Here is a 19,054-nt window from a genome sequence, read left to right as displayed (position 1 = left end):
TAAAAACGTCATAAAAACCAAACGGAAAGAGAAAAATTGTTCATATTTTAACAGATAAAGTATAAAACAACACAAAGTCAATCCGCCAGGGCAGTACAGCGCTTTCGCTGAAAACACATTTTTGAGGGTTAGGTTAGACCATTTCGCACTGTTGCAGCGCTGGACGCCAAACGGTTTGACCTAGAACATTGAAATTTGGTGACAGCCTTCCTGAGATGTCTGGCTATGGTGGGTACCTCAATCACATTTAAAAAATCATTTTAAGTTGTGTTTGTTACAGACCAAAAAATATTGTTAATTTTTATTGGTCAAAATTGTTCAATTTTAAACGTTGAAAAAATAATAAAAATTGACCAATGCAAATTATTTTGCTACCCACCATAGCGGCATATCGTAGGAGCTTTCATGCTAAATCTCCCCGCTGTAGCTCAAAAACTGCGCCCTAGAGGCCTGCAACCGTTTGCAATTTCATGTTCCGAGAAAAACGCGATCGAAGTTGGGGAAACTGGGCTTTTCCCCTATGCATGTTTGCGGCGCACAACCTACTAAAACTGCAATTATTTGAATTCCGGGATGCGGTTTTCACCATTTGACGCAGAATGGAATGGTCTATAATATAAACTATTTAAAAAAAGTTGCAATTTTTGATCATTTTGGAGTGATGTCCCCCCTTAAACGCGGTAAACTCCGCACTTGAAGTGAGGAGGCTGCAAACTCCATACATCCAAGAGTCCTCCTCAATTGGTTTGACAGTGGGGGGGCACTGCCGTCAGACCACCAACATGCAGAAGAACGACTACTTTGTAAAGTAAAGTAAATATAAAAAATAAAATAAATTAGAAAAATACACCGACTAACTACGTTTTGGAGAGGCAACTGACTGAAACTGAATCTGTACCACCGCACTTCCGTCTCAACTCTTCCGCCAAGTATTCGTGTCCAGACTTGCGGCCTCCTGGCCCACAGAGCGACGCCGCCGCCGCCATGTGGAGGTGCGAACGCGCAACCGACAGGCACTAAGGCGCACAGCCTTGTTCATTAATCGTGTGGGGGAAGGGGGGCGCTTGCTGTGTGAGTGTGTGAGTGTAGGCGTGTGTCGGTGCGAGTGTAGGTGTGAGTGTGTGCGAGCGTGCGTGCGAGTGCGCGTATGTGTGTGTGTGTGTGTGTGTGTGTGTGTGTGTGTGTGTGTGTGTGTGTGTGTGTGCGCGCGCGCGCGCGCGCGCGCATGTGGGTGCATGCAGATGTGTGTGTGTGTGAGTGCATGTGAGTGCATGTGAGTGCAGATGTGTGTGAGTGCATGTGAGTGCAGATGTGTGTGAGTGAGTGAGTGCATGTGAGTGTAGATGTGTGTGAGTGTGAGTGCATTGTGAGTGCATGTGAGTGCAGATGTGTGTGAGTGAGTGAGTGCATGTGAGTGTAGATGTGTGTGAGTGTGAGTGCATTGTGAGTGTGAGTGTGAGTGTGAGTGCATGTATGTGTGTGTGTGCGTGCTCTGGCCGGACGTGTTTGGCGACAGCGAGGCCTACCGGGCGTCGCGTCGCGGTGTCCAAGTGCATGCACTTAGTGAGGCCCGCGGCGCCCGCGGCGCACAGTGCACGCGACACGAACGCGCCGCTCCAAAGCCGCGGCGACACCTCGGAGCGCAACAGTGTGCGGTTCGTCTCCCTCGCACTCGCCAGGCGAGTCAGGCGTGCCGCGGGAGAGCGAGGGAGACAGGCGGCCAGTGATTAGCGTGGCGCGGTCCAAGGGGTCCGAGGGGTCCGAGCCGCGAAACACAGAAAAAGGAAGGACGCGCGGAAACGTCCGCGGAGGGAAAAGGAGGGGAGACAAAGACGCCACGCATTGCCACACTTTGGCGACCATTCCTGCCAAAAACGGCCGTCAGCGACGAGGATGCCTACACTGCGAAACCGAGGGTGGAGAACGCCGCACTTGGAATGCGGAGGTGTGGACTTTGCAGCCTTCGCACTTGGAAGTGACGAGTTTACAGACTCCACGCGGACCAATGGATTTCCAGAGTGCCCCAAGCCGGTGACCCACCGACCAATGACAACCCTGGATTGGGCGCGGCGTGCCAAAGAACAACACGAAACACTCACGAAACAGTCAAGGGGCGTCGAAATGACATCAAAATGACGTCAAAATAATGCTTTTTTAAAGTCGAAATTTTGACTAAAATTCGTCAAATTGACATCCAAATGACGTCACTGTGAGCGTTTCGTGTTCTTCGGGTTACGAAGCGCACGGCGCATCGTCCGCACTCCAGCCCAGCGCCTCGCTGACTGGGCCGCCCGTTTTATCCCGGTGCAGTGGAGTGCAACGCGTCGCCTTTGCAGACTCATTCCGTGAGTCATTTTCGTCGCCGTCTCTCTCGCACTCATGGAGCGTCCCGTATCGGTGCGAGGGAGAGAGAGCGACTCTCGGAATGAGTCCGCTGCTGCACCATGGCGGCACGTACGCCCTGCAGGCCCTGCAGGCCCCTTTGGGCACTCGGCACTTCGGGGCGGGGCAGGGAGTACGGCGCGGAATGCCAGGCCAGCAGCGACACTGGCAGGGCCTGGCAGAGCCTGGCAGTACAGCGTAAGGTCCCCAAGCCGAGTCGCCCCGCGGCACGCACGACACACGCAGCCAGGGCCGCCGCACTGCACTGCCGACACCGAGGCCGCGGCCGCGCAGCGGATTTGCCAGAAGACCGGTGGAGGCGGCCAAAATCCCCGGACGTGTTTCGAGCTCCAGAGTCGCTAAATGGGACTCGAACCGCGCGTGTGACCCCACCAATGGATTCCTCGTTCCGAGAGCAATCCATTGGTGGGGTCACACGCGCGGTCCGAGTCCTGTTTCGCGACTTTGCGTCGCTTTGCGTCCCGCGTGTGCGAGAGAGACGAGAGACGGCAGACGGCGAGGGGGCGAGACGGGGAGGCTGTGCAATGCTGTGCAATCAGCTCCCACGGTACGGGTGCGTCCATGTGTGTTGTTTGCCCCGCCGGCGGGTAATATGCGCGGACGGCCACCAGCATCCCAAACACCGACACCACCGCCTACCGCTTCTTCACCTCCCCCGGACCCTGGCCGGCCCGGGCCGCGGTGCAGACACGCGGGCGGCGCGGCGCCACCGTGTTTGCGACGGGCGTGATGAACCGGACAACCGGGTGGGTCGGGAAGGGGGTGGGGCCGCAGAGGGAAGGGACGCGGCGTCGCGCGCGGCGTTGTGACCCCAATTTGGGCCGCCAAGCTTCGCGGGGGTCGTGGCGCCGTGGCGCGCCACCGCCGGCCAATAGCCTCCCCCTCGGGTGGGCCCGGGCCCGGCCGCGAGGGGCTTCACCATTCACCAGCCACTCCCGCCTCTCTACGGTCTCTCTAGCCACTCCATCTCCAGCCTCCCTTCCCTCTCGTCTCTCTTGTCGTCCTCTTTGGCCTCTCTAGTCTCTCTATTCTCTCTAGCCTCTCTGCGGTCTCTCTATCCACTCCATCTCTAGCTTCCCTCTCTAGCTTCTCTAAGCTCTCTTTCTTCGCTAGCCTCGCTCCGACCTCTCTAGCCACTCTGGCCTCTCCAGCCACTTTGGCCTCTCTGCCTACTCCGGCCTCTCTAGCCACTTTGACCTCTCTAGCCACTTTGACCTCTCTAGCAACTCCAATCTCTCCAGCCACTCCGACCTCTCCAGCCACTCCGGCCTCTCTAGCCACTCCGACCTCTCCAGCCACTCCGACCTCTCTAGCCACTCCGGCCTCTCCAGCCACTCCGACCTCTCTAGCCACTCCGGCCTCTCTTTTCGGGCTCTTGCCACTCCGGCCACCGTAGCCGTTCTAGCTTTTCAATATTGCCTCGAATATTGCAGACGCCCCGCAGCGCCGCCAGCGCCGCGGTCTAATCAAGTTCCATGCGAAGACGACGGTCCAGCCAGCACAGCCAGCACAGCACGTGGCAGGCCAGACTGGGCCGGGCGCTGCCGCACAGTGGGCCAGAAGACCGGCGGAGGCGGCCAAAACTCTAGACGCGTTTTGAGCTCCAGCGTCGCTAAATGGGACTCGAACCGAACGTGTGACCCCACCAATGGATTGCTCTTCGAACAAGGAATCCATTGGTGGGGTCACACGCTCGGTTCGAGTCTCATTTAGCGACTCTGGAGCTGAAAGCGCGTTCGGGATTTTGGCCGCCTCCACCGGTCTTCTGGCCCACTGCGAGGCCCACTGTGTGCCGGGCGCGAGGGGAGGAAGCACCGCCCGCCAGCCAGCCAGACGATTGATTCCGAGAGTCGCTTTCGTCGCCCTGTCCCTCTCGCACCTGTGCGGGACGCCCGGAGAGTGCGAGAGAGACAGAGCGGCGAAGACGACTCTTGGGATGAGTGGGCAGCCAGCCATTGACCGCGGAGTTCGATACCCCCGCGGGCTGGGGATGGTGTTGCGGTTCAACGTCCGACGGCGTCGGGGCGCATGCCGCCGTGCCGTCCCGACCTGGTCCGTCGACCCGTCAAGGGGCGCACTGGGGCGCACCCGCAACCCTCAACAGGTGTGCGGGCGGCGGGGCAGTGGGGGCCCTAGACGCCACGCGACGCCACGCCACGCGTCCCTCGGCGGAGCGCCGTGGGGCACCCGCAGCTTCCCTCTGTCTCCCCACCAGTGTGACGACGCGCCACGAGTGCGAGAGAGAGAGAGGCGGGAGCAGTACGTATCGGGTATCGGGTTATCAAACGGCGGACCCCGCCGCCGCGCTGCCAGCGCCCCCGCAGACTGAATCCGTGAGTCCGGTTCGTCGCGCTGTCTCTCTCGCACCCATGCGGCGTCCCGTGTAGGTGCGAGAGAGACAGAGCGACGGAACCTATACTACTCCTGGGAAGCAGTCGCCAGGCTCCGGCGCTGCAAGTTCGCGGGTCCGCTTGCTGCAGCTGGACAATTCGCGCGTCGACCAAAGGAGCGCGGGTGCACTGAGAATGAAAACGACATGATCAATACCCAATTTTGGGCGAGGTATACTTTAACACCCAACCTTCCCTCACCCAAATTTGGGTAATAAAGTGTTCCTCACCCAATATTTTAGTCATGACCATGACTCTTTCATTCTCAGCGTGTGGCGGGCCAGCAAGTGCAACACGCACGCCGCGACACGCCACGTCCACCAGGACAGTTCGCGGGCCGCCGCAGGCTTATCGGGGACTTGACTTATCTTCCAGCAGATCGCACGCAGAAGGGAGGGGAGGGGGGACAGCTTGGGGGGCAGTGGACCGCCGTGCGGGACGAGAGAGAGAGAGAGAGAGAGAGAGAGAGAGAGAGAGAGAGAGAGAGAGAGAGGAGGGCCGGGGTGCCAATGAAATTTGCATAAAAACCGTCGGGCCGTCGAGCTCGCCACCCGCAGTATCAGTCGGCGAAAGGGGGAAGGGGGAAGGTGCAGGGGAAGGGAGCGGGGAGCAACAACTGACTGATTCCGAGATGAGTCGTTTTCGTCGCTCTGTCTCTCTCGCACTCATGAGGCGTCCCGTGTGGGTGCGAGAGAGACAGGGCGACGAAAACGACTCTCGGCCGCGAACAATACACCCCTTGTTACACGGCCCGTCCGTGGAAACGGTGGAAACGCACACGCGTTTCGCACCATTAGTCCGTCGAGTTAGCGCGACGCGTCCCCGCCGGGGGGGGCGGGGCGGGGCGGGGCGGGGCGGGGCGGGGCGGGGCGGGGCGGGGCGGGGCGGTGGGGGACGAGGCGCCGCGCCGCTCCACGGCCAAAGGCCCTCTACTCCTCGCCGCGGGGAACACCGCCGGAACAAGCTTATCGCGGGGCAAGCACTGATAAAGCGCTCCGCCGAAGATCGGAAAGGGGGAAAGATTCGCAGGTGCGCGCGCGGGTTTGTGTGTGTGTGTGTGTGTGCGCGCGCGCGCGCGCGCGTGTCTGCGTGTGTATGAGTCAACGCCTATGACGACTTTGAAAGGACAACGCGACGCGACTAAGCCGGCCAACGCACCGCCAAAACGCGCGCGGGCTTCGGCGGTGCGGCAAGAAACCGGTGCACTCACTCAATCCAACGCCGAGACCTAGACCCTGTGCGCTGTGCGGTGCCCTGCCGGTGCCCAACCTAGACCTAGCCTAGACCTAGCCTAGAACTAGCCTAGACCTAGCCTAGACCTAGCCTAGACCTAGCCTAGACCTAGCCTAGACCTAGCCTAGACGTAGCCTAGACGTAGCCTAGACCTAGCCTAGACCTAGCCTAGACCTAGCCTAGACCTAGCCTAGACCTAGCCTAGACCTAGACCAAGGCCACGCCGCGTCCTGCCGCTCGCCTTGTCTTTCCGGGATGTGCCACCTGCCGATGGAGAAGAGGGAAACGAAGCGGGGCGAAAGGGGTGGGGAGGGGGCCGCCCGAAAGCAGCGTGACGCAACGTGGGAAGCAATAACCGAAGCCAGACCGCGTCCGGCGAGGCCAGGCGCGTTCCTGAGGCGACAAAGTGGTGAAACCAAGTGAAAATGCGGCGGTATGAAAATTGCAATCTCCGCACTTGGAAGAGCCGAGTTTGCAGCAGCACTCTCATTTCAGGAACGTGGCATCACGTGGAAAGGAATGTGATAAAGTGTCCCGTTCCTCTGAGCATCGCGTCATATTCGTTTGAATGCGAATATGCTAATTTGTGGCCGATTCACGTGCAAACGACTGTGCTACGATGCTCAAAGGACCGTGACATCTAGTCAACGTGATGTCACGTTCCTGCAATGAGAAGAGTGGGTCTCCACACTTGTGGAGTTCTCCACGTTTGCACCAATGCCAAGAGGCAGGTGCTCTGTGAGCTAACTCCACACTGGAAATGTGGAGACTGCAAGCTCCACAAGCGTCCAAGTGTTGAGGCGTATTCTTCTCGCCAGGAAGTCAGAGCTGCTCCTCACTCCGAATGCGAAGAATCACTCCACAACAGACTTTATTTGACAGGGGCTCTCACCCCTGGCGAGACGGTCCCCGCTCTTCTTTTTTTCCTCGAGTCAAGTTGTCTCCCTCCGTTTTGAAAGCGTATTGATTATACGGGGCGAAAAGGAAGGCCTGGACCACAGTCCCCCCCCCTCCCTCTCCCCCCTGCCCCGCCTTCCCCTCTCCTGGAGCCGCCAGTGCCACACAGTGTGCCCACGCGGCGGGGCAGAATGTGATTGCTGCTGCTGCGCGTGGGCATGAGCAGTTTTATTGTGGAGGGGGGGAGGGGAGGGGGAGAGGAGGGGAGGGGTGGAGGGGAGACGCCCCACCCTTCACCTTGACAAGCGCCTAGCAACAAGCAATGCTGCTGCATTCCCCGAACCACCGCCTGTCCGTCTCCCTCTTCTCCCCCACCACATCCGCCGACAGATTCCGAGCACCGCTCTCTCCGGTAATTCTCCCTCGCACCCCTATTGGGCGCCCCGAGAGTGCGAGAGAGGCAGACTGCCTCAGTCTCCCGGGTAGTGGCGCCGAGGTGTAGGGGAGGGCCCAGGCCGGTCCATGAGTGCGAGTGAGAGGGTGTGCACTAAACTCGTGTTGGTTCGACTCGACAACAGCGACCGCCAATGGGAGGCTTCACTGCGAGCCTGCGCGTTGCGTTCCGAAAAAGCCTTCCTCATGCGCACGTTTCGAAAAGGCAGCGGTCAAGGTTTTGACCGGGGGGTGGTGGTGCAGTATGCACCTGCACTGACACCATGGTACACACACACACATATGTATAAACACACACACACACACATACATACGATGGCGTGGGCCAAGACGGCCTGCTCAATGAGGGCGTGCTGAACGGCGTGCTCCATGACGGCGTGCTCCACGACGGAGTGGTCCACGACGGCGAGGAGCACCTTGATGTTTGTTGTCCACAACGGTGTGGTTGAACACCGAGGTGCCCCTCGACGGCGTGCTCCACGACGGCTGCTCCGAGACGGCGTGCTTGACGGCATGCTCTCTCTCTCTCTCTCTCTCTCTCTCTCTCTCACACACACACACTTGCAGAGATGTCCTGGACGAGTGCTCCGCGACGATGTGGTGCACAACGGCTTGAACTACTACCGTAAAGTTCCACGACGGCGTGGTACTTGACGGAGTAGTCCACGTCGGCGTGCTCCACGACGGACTGCTCCATGACGGCGTGCTTGTAGGCGTGCTTTCTCTCTCTCTTTCTCTCTCTCACTCACACACTCACAGGCGTGGACCACGACGGCCTGCGAAGACGTGCTGGACGGTGTGCTCCAACTTGAAGTGGCTCCAATGTCGGCGTGCTCCACGACGGTGTGGTGCACGACGGCGTGGAGCACCGCGACGTTGGCCACGACGATGTGGTGTCAAGTCGCCGTGCTCAACGACGGCGTGCTCCACGACGGCTGCTTCGCGACGGCGTGCTTCTCTCTCACTCTCACTCTCTCACTCTCACTCACTCTCTCTCTCTCTCTCTCTCCCCCCCCCCCCTCTCTCTCTCTCTCTCTCTCTCTCTCTCTCTCTCTCTCTCTCTCTCTCTCTCTCTCTCTCTCTCTCTCTCTCTCTCTCTCTCTCTCTCTCTCTCTCTCACACACACACACACACACACTCACAGACACACACACACACACACACACACGAAATCATGACACTTTCCATGGAGATAATTTCTGAGAGCCGCAAAAAGGAATCGAGTTAAATGGTCCACCACGACGGTGTGCTGGTCCGCAACGGTGTGCTCCATGATGGCGTGCTCCACGACGGTGTGGCCCACGACGGCATGGAAGACTTCAGCGGGCCACGACGGTGTGGTCCTCGCCGAAGTGCTCCACGAAGGCGTGCTCCATGACGACTGCTCCAAGACGGCGTGCTCCACGACGGTGTGGTCCAATCGAGTCAAACAAACGGTCCACCACGACGGTGCGGTCCACAACGGCGGCTGCTCCACGACCACGACGAAGTGGACCACGGCGGCGTGGAGCACAGCAGCGGATCACAATGGTGTGGTCCTCACCGAAGTTCTCCACGACGGCGTGGTCCATGACGAATGCTTCACGACGGTGTGCTCCATGGCGGCGTGCTTGACGGCGTGCGCTCTCTCTGTCTCACTCTCTCTGCCTCTCTCTCTCTCTCTCTCTCTCTCTCTCTCTCTCTCTCTCTCTCTCTCTCTCTCTCTCACACACACACACACACACACACACACACACACACACACACGGCACTTTTCATGGGGATACTTTCTGAAACCCGCAAAGGAATCGAGTCAAACTTGAGAGCGGCACAAAGTGTTAGGGCCCTAAACTGGCCCGAACACTCACTCAACTGATACATCATCGTAATAACAAAACAGCTTTTTCCATTATTGGACTTGACGTTTTAGATCTCGGATAGAATGGTACATAATATTTATATGACCCTTACGTACGTATCTGTGCATGCATGATTGTGCATAATAAAAATCCCCAAAGTTAAGTGTGAGACAAGTAGACTGAGTTGCCATTCACTCTTTTGTCACTCCCGCACGCGGAGGGCACGCTTTCTTGGTCTGTTCGAGGTGTGCAAGCCACTGCAAGCCTTTGTTAACATGCATGTGCAACAGGCCGCTGCCGAATGATTTATGCTTTATATCACAACAAGAGACCGAGACTCTGTCATGATTTCCCAAACCGATTCTAGTGAATGCTCGAAAACATATTTGGTCAAAAGGACTTGACTAATGTAATTTTCTTTTCAGTAAATTAAACTGTGCGACAGTCCTAAGGTCAGGCGGTCTTCATGCAGGTGAGAACACTGAAAAACCTTTGGCCTTGTGTGGTCTAGACCACGTTTGGTTTTTCATTGAAGTCTCCCCATTCTTGCAAGAAGTCTTCCCATTAGGACCTCGGTCGAGTCTCGGCGAAAGATGGTCAGGTCAATAAGTTGCCAACTAGTAGTCCTTTTCTTTCGCCTCGCATCGCAAGCACAAGGTCACATTCAATTTGTAGTGTACGAGCTGAGCTGTGACTGGAAGTGGTCCAGCCACGTCCAGCAGCGCATGTGCAGAGTGCAGTAGCGCCTGCGGGGCGGGGCGGGGCGGGGCGGGGCGGGGGGGGGGCGGGGCGGGGCGGGGCGGGGCGGGGCGGGGCGGGGCGGGGCGGGGCGGGGCGGGGCGAGGCTTTTGTTCAGATCGATGGGCTACAGGCACGTTCGAGCGCCGCCGTGTTGACGAGCTGAGGCGCACCTTGCCCCGGGGGACAGGTTGGAGGGGGCAGGCCTCCGGGGCCTCGGTCAAGCCTGCAAGAAGCACTGCAGGGCAGGGCTGTCTGCGGGACTTGTGGCTCACTTCGGCCCCTTCGGTCCAGTGACGCTACACTGTGCCCCCGCACGGGCCACGGTCGGCCACGGGGGGTTTCTGGATGCGCAACCTACAGCAGTGCACGCACACGCCACTCACGCAGAAGCATACGGTGCATCGGCAGCCCGGACCACGAGCAAGGCGGGCCAGGCAGTGCACCGCGGCCCTGCGCGCTCAGCGTCCGCTGTCTCTCTTGCACCTTTACGGGACGCCCCTTGAGTGCGAGAAAGGGAGATGCCCCCCCCCCCTCTCTCTCTCTCACACACACACACACACCCGAGTGCCATGGTGGGCCCGTCGTCGTTTATAAAAAGACCCGCCAGGGATGCCCCGCCTAGATGTGGGTCACAGACTCGCGTGTTTTTGTTTACTTCGGGGCGGGGCGGGGCGGCCTGGGGGAAGCCGAGGTGCATGGGGGCAGTGCAGAGCGCCAGGGCGGCCTCGTGCAGCGCTGCTGCAGCGGCAAACGAGAGCGAAAGGGCGCACGGCACGGCCAGGGCACCGCGAGAGCTGATGGGACACAACGGCGAGGACACGCACTGTGAAATCAAGAGTGGCGTTCTCCTCGCTTGAAATACGGAGGAGTGACGTGCAGAGTTTGCGTTCTCCACGCGTCAAGTGTGTGTGGAGCTCTCCACGTTTGAACCATGCCAGGAGACAGGGGCTCTCACTGAAAAACCAAACGTGGTCTGGACCACACCAAACGTGGCCAAACGTGGTCTAGACCACACCAAACGTGGCCAAACGTGGTCTAGACCACACCAACTGATGCGGTCAAAATGGCGCACCCTTGGGCGCACCCATTTGACCACACCAGTGGTGAAGTCTAGACCACGTTTGGTTTTTCAGTGCCGTCGGGCTCTATGAGCTAATCTCGGCTAATCCCCTCTTTGACTGCAAACTCCACACTTCCAAGTGTAGAAAAGTAAAAGTACTCCGCACCGCTCTGTCTCTCTCGCACCTAAAGGGGACGCCCCATGAGAGCGAGAGAGACAGAGCGACGAAAACGACTCTCAGTCTGGTGGACGCGTCGCCACCAGTTGCTCGCCTCGCATGCAGGTGAAGCCCCGCGCTGCGCTGCGCTCCGTCGGCCCGTCGGGGCGGTGCATCGGCCGGTTGGAATTTCAGCCAGTGCACTAGCGGGGCACGCACTGCGTACGCACGGGGAACGCAGGGCCTCTCGGTTACAAAACTCATCAACAGGTCGAGCGGCGTGACCCAGCACCACGCCAAAGACTCCCCGAAATGACAAAACATCGGTACAGGTCGGGGAAACCGTCAATTGAAATACGAAGGTGTGGAATTTCGGGTCCCCGCACTTTGGAAGTGCAGGGTTGGCAATCTCCGCACTTCTAGTGAGGAGTTCCCCACGTTTGCACCATGCAAAAGGAAGGGAGCACTGTAAGCTACTCCACACTTGAAAATCCACACGTCCAAGTACGGCTAAAAACCGTGAGTTGTGGTTGATTTCAGTGTACCGAACATCCGCCAGCCCGTCAAGGTCGCGGTCCAGCAGCGACACAGGGGCACAGGGATGCGTGTGCGGTCCTGTTCATGATCGCCTGCCTGGCTGCCTGGCTGGCCGAGCGCTACCGGGGACAAGCAGGGCCGTGTCTGCGTGTCACCAGACACCCGTTTGGACCGCAACGGTGGCCCCCTCAGTGAGGCCCTCAGAGAGGCCCTCAGTGAGGCCCTCGGCCCGCTCCCAGGCGTGGCGGGCGTGGCTGTCTCTCTGTCCCGGCGTCCCGTATGAGTGCGAGAGAGACGGGCCGACGAAAGCGCCGCCGCTTGAGCCTGCATGCGGAGCGGCGCGTTGACTCCCCTCACCGCACCGGATCGCTTTTCGGTTCGCGTCACCGCATGTTCACTACACTACAGGGCCTAAGGAGGCGGTCTGCCCCGCAGCGTCGCCTGGTGCGGATCCAGGAGGCCCGCGGGGAGATCCCCACTGTCGAGCCAAGTGTGGAGATCTCAGTGCCTCTCCACACTCGGGCGAGTCAAGTTTGCAGCCTCCACACTTCAAGTGTGGACTTCGTTCACTGAGCCCTCACCTCCCAGGGGTGTCGCGCAGCGTGGAGAACACACTTGCAGTGTAGAGAGCTCTCTGCACTTGTCCATACCTGGCTGCACCGGGCTGCACAGTGTGCCTTCAGCGGGTTTCCAGTACACTGCGTCACACAGACGCCTCTCGGTCCGAAGACGTCGGCGTCAATCATCGCGGCGACTCTTTTTCCGCTACGTTCTGATTGGCTACCGCCAGGGGATAGGGCCTGATAAAAGGACGCAACGAGGTGTGTGTGTGTGTGTGTGTGTGTGTGTGTGTGTGAGTGAGTGAGTGAGTGAGTGAGTGAGTGAGTGAGTGAGTGAGTGAGTGAGTGAGACAGAGAAAGGGGGGGGGGGTCTGGACGGCGTGCTCCACGACGGCGTGATCCAACGGACGACAGCCTGCTGTGACAGCGTGCTTGGCAGCGCGCGCGCGCGCACACACACACACACACACACACACACACACACCCACACACACACACGCAGGTCCTAAACGACGTGCTCCACGACGGTGTCGTCCACGTCGGCGTTCTCGACGGCGGTGTGGTCCACGACGATGTGGCGCACGAAGGCGTGAACCACTACCGGAAAGTACCACGACGGCGTGGTCCTTGACGGTGTCGTCCACGACGGCGTGCTCCACGACGGACTGCTCCATGACGGCGTGCTTGTTGGCGTGTTTTCTCTCTCTCTCTCTCTCTCTCTCTCTCTCTCTCTCTCTCTCTCTCACACACACACACTTGCAGAGAGGTTCAGGACGACGCACTCCACGACGGTGAGGTCCACGACGGCGTGCTCGATGGCGGTGTGGTCCACGTCCGCGTATGGTCCACGATGGTGTGGTCCACGACGATGTGGTTCACGACGGCATGGGCGACAAAACCTAACATCCACGACAACGTGCCAACGTGGTACTTTAGGGTGTCGTCCACGACGGCGTGCTCCACGACGGACTGCTCCTCCCCCCTTCCCACGCACACACATACACAATACACACATACAATTGCAGAGAGGTCCTGTACGGCGTCCGCTCCACGACGGCGTGCTCCACGACGGACTGCTCCTCCCCCCTTCCCACGCACACACATACACAATACACACATACAATTGCAGAGAGGTCCTGTACGGCGTCCGCTCCACGACGGCGTGCTCCACGACGGACTGCTCCTCCCCCCTTCCCACGCACACACATACACAATACACACATACAATTGCAGAGAGGTCCTGTACGGCGTCCGCTCCACGACGGTGTGGCCCACGACGGTCTGAACCACTACGGTGTGCCCCACGGCGGCGGCGTGGTCCACAACCGTGTGGTCCAGGACGGCGTGCTCCACGACGGCTTGCGCCATGACGGCGTGGTTGGCGGCGTTCTCCATGACGGCCTGCTCCACGTGGGCGTGTTCCACGACGGTGTGGTCCACGATGGTTTAGGCCACGATGGTTTAGGCCACGACGGCGTGTTCCACGACGGCGTGTTCCACGACGGTGTGGTCCACGATGGTTTAGGCCACGATGGTTTAGGCCACGACGGCGTGTACCGCGATGGCGTGGACCAAGACAGCATGGTACACGGTCGCGAGGCACACGCCGGCGTGCTCCGAGACGGTGTGGTCCACGGCGGTGTGGTCCACGACGTGGTCCACGACGGTGGGGTCGAGGGGGCAACCACGTTTGATGTTTGGGAACACACGATTCTTTAAGACAAGAGATTTCGTCACATTTCGCAAGATTCCGTCCAATTTTCGGCCTAAAATCTGCTTGTATTTTGTCTCTCTCTCAGGGAAGGATTTCGAACTTCCACAGATTTCAAGGGCTCCAGGGGACAGGATTCCTCAAATGGTTGCCCCACGACGGCGTGCTCCATGACGGCGTGCTTATTGAAGGCCTGCTCCAGGAGGGCGTGCTGGCCGGCGCGCTCCATGACGGCGAGCTCCACGACGGTGTGGTCCACGACGACGAGGGGATCAGCAGCGGAATGCACACGACGGTGGCATCCACGCCGATGAGCCCCACGCCAGCGTGCTCCACGACGGCGTGCTCTCTCTCTCTCTCTCTCTCTCTCTCTCTCTCTCTCTCTCTCTCTCTCTCTCTCTCTCTCTCTCTCTCTCTCTCTCTCACACACACACACACACACACAGAGGCGTGGGCCACGACAGCCTGCCCCATGAAGACGTGCTGGACGGTGTGCTCCATGACGGCGTGCTCCACGACGGTGTGGTCCACGAGGGCGAGGGAATCCTTGGAGTTGACCACAACGGTGTGGTTCAACACCGAGGTGCCCCTCGACGGCGTGCTCCACGACGGCTGCTCCATGACGGCGTGCTTGACGGCATGCTCACACACACGCGCGCGCGCACACGTACATGCGTACATGCATTTGCGGGCTGCGGCCGAACAGCATTTGTCGCCCAGCTGTGCAGACATGGGACATGGGGCGCACTCGCAGGGAAGTGAGCCGAGGGGGCCACCACCCCCGTAACCCTGGGTACAAATCGGCTGGTCATCTCCGGCAGTCCATGCCGTATTCACGTATTCCTTGACAAAATTCTGTCATTTTCCAACGTTTTTGAGTCATTTTTCGACGTTTTTGAACAAATTTAGCAAAATTTCACGCGTAATCCCGTAATCTTGTGTACCCCTGGAGTGAGAGTGGTCGTCCCCTCGGCGAGAGAGAGAGAGAGAGAGAGAGAGAGAGAGAGAGAGAGAGAGAGAGAGAGAGAGAGAGGAGAGAGGGGAGAGAGAGAGAGAGGAGAGAGAGAGGAGAGAGAGAGAGGAGAGAGAGAGGAGAGAGAGAGAGAGAGAGAGGGGGGGAGAGAGGAGAGAGAGAGTATGTGTATGTGTGTGTGTGTTTACGCGCGCTCTCGCAGGACACCTGCACACACCAAAAGCAAGGCGGTCGCATCGCGTGCGGCCCGAGAGCCGAGAGGCCTGGGCGCCGCACTCCGTAATCCTCGAGTGAACAAGTTGGCACGTCCTCCGCGCACCGTGTTTGCCGTGCTAGTGCACTGCGTGCAATCCCTTAACTCGTCAATGAGGCGAAAAATTGCTCCGGCTGGACGATTTTACGTGTCAAAGAAATGGCGGCGGTAATAATCCTGTGTAATCGTGTAGACCTGGGACGCGTCGAGAAACGGAAAGGGGGGGGGGGGGGCTTTAGTGCCGCCGACACGACAGAGCACCGCCAGGCACCGCAACGCCAAAAGTGGTGTCTTCTTCCAGTTCGGCTTCCAGTTCGGCTTCCTGTGTGGCACCCAATCCGATGGTCGTTGTCTCTCTCACACCCTTAGGGCGCGCCCCGCCAGTGCGAGAGAGACGGAGCGCGGCGGGCCGCAGTCTTCCAGTGCACATACACGCGGGACGCGCCGATCGCCTGATTCATCGAAGGACGGCGCGGCGGCCGGGCGACACGCCGCGCGTGCGACAGAGACAGAGAGACAATGCAGGCAAGGACGCGGCCGCGCGGATGACTGAAAGACAGAGGCAGGGCGCCGCCGGGGCCGCCGCCGGCCACGGGGCACCTTGCCGCCGTGCCGTGTGCCGCCGTGAGGTGCCGGGAGGCCGCCAGCCGCCGGCCGACTGCAGACTCATTCCGAGAGTCGTCCTCGTCGCCCTGTCTCCCCGGGGCCCACACGCCACGCCCCACGAGTGCGAGAGAGACAGGGCGACGAGAACGACTCTCGGAATCAGTCTGCAGTCGGCCGGCGGCTCGTTGCGTATCCAGCGGACGGCGTCGATTAAGGTCTCAAAGCAAGCAGCATTCGTCGCGCCCCACTTGGACAGGTGGGGCGGCGCGTGGCAGTCTCTCTCTCTCTCTCTCTCTCTCTCACACACACACACACACACACACACACACTGTCCTACAGCTGGTTTTGCACAGGAAGGGACACTGGAACACTCGTCCTCGTCGCCTGCAAATTTCCCGCCAAATGCGCGTGGCGTGGCGGTTTACCTCTGTGTGTGTGTGCGTGTGTCTGTGTGTGTGCGTATGTGTGTGTATGTGTGTGCGTGCGTGTGTCTGTGGGCGTGTGTCTGAGTATGTGCGTGTACGTACGTGCGTGTGTGTGTGTGCGTATGTGTGTGTAGATGTGTGTGTGTGTGTGTGTGTGTGCGTGTGTCTGTGTATGTGCGTGTGTGTGTGTGCGTGCGTGTGTCTGTCTGTATGTGTGTGTGCGCGCGCGGCACCACTGCGCGTGGGTGCAGTACGAACCGCGAGGCAGCGCGGTTTGCGCAAGACGCCAACTTTAGACTCGCGGAAGGCGAAGACGCGAAGACGCGCGCTCTCCATTGTGTCTCGTCTCCGCCGAATGCATCGCCCTTCCCGTCACAGGCCGCAGACTGAGAGTCGTTTTCGTCGCGCTGTTTCTCCCTCGCACTCACGGGGCGTCCCGGCCCGTGCAGTCCAGTGCAGGTGCGAGAGGGAGAGAGACAGAACGCGACGCGAAAACGACTCTCGGAATCCGTCTTCTCCTGTGCGGCAGTTAGAAGCCCAGGACCTCCCCTTCCCCTCCACCTCGGCCCGTGCCCTGCGCCACGCGAGGCGCCCGTCCTGTCACCCAGTCCGGATCTAGGCCAGGCCGAGGGCGCCGAGGGCCAGGCAACCCTAGGGGCCTGCTGCCCTGCTAACCAAGTCTCCCCTCCGGCCCTCCCCTCCCCTCCCGGCCCCGACAACCCCGATGCCCGTCAGGCAGTCAGTGCGGTGGCCTGACCGCACAGAGGCCACTACACAGGGGTGCGTTCGAGAACTCCACCCGGGGGCCCTCTGTCCCCCCCACGCCGTCCGAAAACTCTTCGGGGGCCCTCGGGGAGGTTCGGGTGGGGCGTCCGAAAACGTCCTCGGGTGGTCCTCCGAGGGCCCCCGATCCACCTTGCTCGACGAGGTGGGTGCGTCGGGGGACGCGAGTGGTTGGCGCGAGTTTTTGAAAGTAGGCCGTTTTGCATAACCATCGTTCTGGTCTTAATTATCTCATCACAGTTATAAAAGTCTGTAACGATAACGGCAAGAACTTTAGAACCCTTTGATCAGATTTTCCGGCTGTACAAGTGCCGAGAAGAGAAATTAAATTTCGTGTTCTGATATTCAATGGTTATGAAACTTTTTCCCCTCAAATTTTTCATTAAATAGTGTGGCAACCATATGATTGAAGGTTTAAAAACTTCATCTTTTGTCAAACGGCAGCAACAGTAAGTGCTACCATAACCTTAACATAGCAGACGACATCAGGGTTCCCTCCACAGCCGTTCGGAAACTCGGGTGCCCCCTGCCTTCCTCCGCGTCACTCTACCCCCACTACCACCTTCCCCCCGGGCGGAGTTCTCGAACGCACCCCAGGACAGGGCAGGGAGGAGGCTGCGGACCTTTCGAGAGCCAGCCCCGCCGCACAGTGGGCCAGAAGACAGGCGGAGGCGGCCAAAACTCCAGACGCGTTTTGAGCTCCAGAGTCGCTAGGAGGGATTCGAACCGAACGTGTGACCCCACCAATGGATTGCTCTCCGAACGAGGAATCCATTGGTGGGGTGACACGATCGGTTCGAGTCCCGTTTAGCGACTCTGGGGCTCAAAACGCGTTCAGAGTTTTGGCCGCCTCTGCCGGTCTTCTGGCCCACTGTGCGCCGTTCGCCGGGACCAGCGGTTCCACTGCAGACTGCGATTCCGAGAGTCGTTTTCGTCGCCCTGTCTCACTCGCACCAACAGGAACCCCCCAATGAGTGCGCCAAGGACAGAGCGACGAAAACGACTCTCGGAAGCAGTCTTCTGGCGACCGAAGCGCACCATCGACAGCCCCAACTTCGGACAAAGGTCCAAACTTTGCACGCGGCGCAGCGCAGCGTAGCGAGCACGGCGGTCATCACAGGAAATAACAAAAATAGGAATAGCAGATTGTTTGATCGCTGACGTTGCGAAAAGTTTATGTTATGAATTGATTGACCTGGGCGGGCCTGATGGTTGTGATGTGTCTATGTAAAGTTCGGACCGCTGTCCGAAGTTAGGGATGACGGCAATGCTAGGCGGGGGCGCGGCAAGCCCCTTGAGGCCTAACCTAACCGGCGGACGCGGACAGGTTTTGGGCTCCAGAGTCGCTAAATGGAACTCGAATCGAACGTGTAACCCCCCTAATGGATTTCTCTCCGGACGAGCAATCCATTGGTGGGGTCACACGTTCGGTTCGAGTCCTGTTCAGCGACAGAGGAGCTGAATACGCGTTTCTACGTAGTTCTGGCCGCCAGCACCGGTCTCCTGCCCAAACTGCGCGGCGTAGCAGCCACAGCGCTTCGAGGGCGGCGTCGTTAGGTACGCTTCGGTTGGCTCTGTCGCACTCACGGGCTCGGCGTACGGGCGCGAGAGAGACGGGGCGACGGAGCCGAATTCGGGAGCGCTCGGCAGCCCCTGGCAGCCCCTGGCTGACCGCAGGGGGCTCAATACAGTAAAGTGGATGCCTGCTAGTTACCCTGGAGCAGCCGCGCATGCAAGTGCCCCCAAGCCCCAGCCACGGGGAGGTGGAGGGCGGTTCCCAGGCTGCCGCTCGCTGCCCCCGTCGCGCTGTCTCTGTCTCTCTCGCACTCACGGCGCGCCCCGTGCGGAGAGGGATGGAGCGACGAGAGCAGCGAACGGAATCATTTCTGCAGAACAGCGGCACTGCTGGTAACAGGCTGATTCCGAACACTGTTTCGTCGCTCTGTCCCTCTCGCACCCCTTTGGACCACCCCATGAGTGCGAGAGAGACAGCGACCAAAGCCCCGTTCGGAATCAGTCTGCAGGGGCGCGGTG

This window comes from Thrips palmi, unplaced genomic scaffold (assembly GCF_012932325.1).
Source record: "Thrips palmi isolate BJ-2018 unplaced genomic scaffold, TpBJ-2018v1 HiC_scaffold_5, whole genome shotgun sequence".
Lineage (NCBI taxonomy): Eukaryota > Metazoa > Arthropoda > Insecta > Thysanoptera > Thripidae > Thrips > Thrips palmi.
The sequence above is the reverse complement of the archived record's forward strand: the minus strand, read 5'-3'. Positions refer to the sequence as shown.